Source organism: Otolemur garnettii, unplaced genomic scaffold (assembly GCF_000181295.1).
Source record: "Otolemur garnettii isolate 467f Iridium unplaced genomic scaffold, OtoGar3 scaffold00003, whole genome shotgun sequence".
In the NCBI taxonomy this organism is placed as follows: domain Eukaryota; kingdom Metazoa; phylum Chordata; class Mammalia; order Primates; family Galagidae; genus Otolemur; species Otolemur garnettii.
Genome location: NW_003852398.1, coordinates 37806745 through 37810258, shown reverse-complemented (window position 1 = coordinate 37810258; position 3514 = coordinate 37806745). Strand labels below are relative to the sequence as shown.

The window sequence follows — 3514 nt, the reverse complement described above, 5'->3', positions numbered from 1 at the left end:
AAAAAAAAAAAAAAAAAAGAAGACACTACTGGATCAAATGACAAAATCAAAATACAGCAGTAGATTAAACCATGGTATCATGGCGGTGCTCACAGCTCAGTGGATAGGCGCCGGCCACATACACCAAGGCTGGTGGGTTTGAACCTGGCCCGGGCCACCTAAAACAACAATGACAACTGCAACAAAAAAATAGCCAAGCGTTGTAGCAAGTGCCTGTAGTCCCAGCTACTTGGGAGGCTGAGGCAAGAGAATTGCTTAAGCCCAAGAGTTTGAGGTTGCTGTGAGCTGTGACACACAGCACTCTACGAGGGCAATAACTTGAGACTGTGTCTCAAAAAAGAAAAATTAAAAAATTAAAAATATTTAAAAATAGGGGCGGTACCTGTGGCTCAAAAGGGTAGGGCATTGGCCCCATATGCCAGAGGTGGCGGGTTCAAACCCAGCCCTGACCAAAATAAATAAATAAATAAACCATGGTACGAATGTTTTTGATCAATTTACTGAAGGTAGGCCAGGCACAGAATGAGCTTGGCTTATTCCTATAATCCAAGCACTCTGGGAGGGCAAGGCTGCTGGATTCCCTGAGCTCACAAGTTCTAGAACAGCCTGAGCTAGAGCGAGACCTCATCTCTAAAAATAGCCCAGCACTGTGGCGGGCACCTGTAGTCCCAACTACTTGGGAGGCTGAGGCAAGAGAATCACTTGAGCTAGGAGTCTGAGGTTGCTGTGAGCTATGTGCCAGGGCACTCTACTGAGGGTGACAAAGTCAGACTCTGTCTAAAAAAAAAAAAAAAAGGAAAAATATCCCTATTCTAAAGAGATACACACTGAGGCATAATCTGCAACCTACTCTCAGATGGCTCAGAGAGAAAAAATTGTGTTTGAGTAGAGAGGGATAATGAGAGAAAAAAGAAAAAATACAGCAAATAGAATAAAATGTTCACAATATGTGACAAAGGGCATATAGGTATTCTTACTATTTTTTTTTTCCTTTGTGAGACGGTCTCACTTTGTTGTCCTTGGTAGAGTGCTGTGGTGTCACAGCTCACAGCAACCTCAAACTTTTGGCTCTAGCAATTCTCTTGCCTCAGCTTCCCAAGTAGCTAGGACTGTAAGTGTCCACAACAACACACGGTTATTTTTAGAGACAGGGTCTCGTTCTGGCTCAGGCTGTTCTAGAACTCGTGAATTCAGGCAATCCACTTGCTTCAGCCTCCCAGAGTGCTGGGATTATAGGTATGAGCCACTAAGCCCAGCCCTTACTATTAATTTTTAGAGCTCTTCTATCAGTTCAAAATTATTTTCAAATAAAAAATTTAAGTGTTTAAGACATTCACTTTTTAACATTTTATACATGTGTCTTAAGGAAATTTTTCTCCCATAATTCAGCAAATGCTGCCTCATTCTACCATAACTTGTCCAAATGAGTGCTTCTAGACGGATAAAGATTTTATATAAAAGAGTAACTCTTTAAGTCCTGCAATTTCAAAATATCTTTCTTAAGTTCATGGGGATAAGCAAAATGTAGTATATAAACAACATGGAGTATTTTATTAAGCCTTTCAAAGGAGAGAAATTCTGATATGTGCTACAACATGGGTGAACCTTGAGGACATCAGGGTAAGTGATCTGAGCTAGTCACAAAAAGACAAATATTGCATGATTCCACTTATATGAGACACTTAGAGTAGTCAAAATCTTAGAGAGCCAGGCATGGTGGCTCATGCTTCTAATCCCATTGATTCCAAAGGCGGAGATGAAAGGATCCTCCAAGGACAGGAGTTTCAGACCAACCTGAATAACAAAGCAAACCCAATCTCTTAAAAAATAAAAAAGAAGGGCAGCGCCTACGGCTCAAAAGAGTAGGGCGCCGGCCCCATATAACCGGAGGTGATAGGTTTATATCCAGCCCTGGCCAAAACTGCAAAAAATAAATAAATAAATAATAAAATAAAAATAAAAAAGAAATTGGCCAGGCATAGTGCATACCTATAGTCCCAGCTACATAGGAGGCCTGAACCCAGGAGTTGAAGGTTGCAGTGAGCCATGACTATGCCACTGCACTGTACCCTGGGCAACAGAATAAGACCCCATCTCTTAAAAAAAAAAAAATCACAGCTCGGCGCCTGTGGCTCAAGAGGCTAAGGTACCAGCCACATACACCTGAGCTGGAGGGTTCAAATCCAGCCCAGGCCCCCCAAACAACAATGACATCTGCAACCAAAAAAAAGCCAGGCGTTGTGATGGGCGCCTGTGGTCCCAGCTACTTGGGAGGCAGAGGCAGGAGAATTGCTTGAGCCCAAGAGTTGGAGATTGCTGTGAGCTGTGATGCCATAGCATTCTACCTAGGGCGACAGCTTGAGGCTCTGTCTCAAAAAAAAAAAAAAAATCATGACAGGCTTGGTGCCCATAGCACAGTGTTTATGGCGCCTGCCACATGCACAGAAGCTGGAGGGATGGAACCTAACCCAGGCTCGCTAAACAACAATAACTGCAACAAAAAATAAATAGCCAAGCATTGTAGCAGGTGCCTGTAGTCTCAGCTACTTGGGAGGCTGAGGCAAGAGAATCGCTTAAGCCCAAGAGTTTGAGGTTGCTGTGAGCTGTGACCACAGCACTCTACCAAGGGCAACATACTAAGACTCCGTCTCCAAAAAAAAAAAAAATCACAACAAAGAATGGCGGTTACCAGGACTATAGGGAGAGGGCAATGGATAGTTACTGTTTAATAGGTGTAGAGTTTCAGTTTTAAAAGAGTAAAGCATTCTTGAGATGGATGGTGGTGATGGCTACACATTATGAATATATATAACAGCACTGAATTGTCCATTTAAATGATTAAGATAATAAATCTTATGTGTACTTGACCACAATACAAAAAATGGGGTAAAAAAGTTTAATTAAACATAATCTATAACTGTAATAAGCTACCACTCTTGACAAACCTGAATTATGCTAATATAGGTAGAGTATCCCAAATCGTAAATCTGAAATCCAAAATACAAAACTGTTTTGAGTGCCAACATGACACTCAAAGAACATGCTATTTGGAGCATTTCAGATTTTGTATATTTAGAATAAAGATGCTCAACAGCTAAATATAACGCAAACATTCCAAAATCCAAAAAAGTCCAAAATCTGAAACACCACATCTCCAACATTTCAGATAAAGATTCTCAATCTGTACCTGGAAATGAATATATAAAATGTTTTTTAAAAACCTATTTAGAGGGGCGGTGCCTGTGGCTCAGTGGGTAGGGCGCCAGCCCCATATACCGAGGGTTGCGGGTTCAAACCCAACCCTGGCCAAACTGCAACAAAAAAAATAGCTGGGCGTTGTGGCAGGTGCCTGTAGTCCCAGCTACTCAGGAGACTGAGGCCAGAGAATCACCTAAGCTCAGTAGTTGGAGGTTGCTGTGAGCTGTGTGACGCTGCCACGACACTCAACCAAGGGCAATAAAGTGAGACTCTAAAAACTGCAACAAAAAATACCTGGGCATTGTGGCAGGTGCCT

The 3514-nt window shown here is 42.1% G+C and overlaps 1 protein-coding gene across 2 annotated transcripts in view; it reads right to left on the bottom strand.

Annotated features, from left to right (window-relative positions):
• CDC23 (cell division cycle 23) overlaps window positions 1–3514 on the bottom strand; it is a 33059-nt gene that overhangs the window by 25316 nt on the left and 4229 nt on the right. The window lies entirely within an intron of this gene.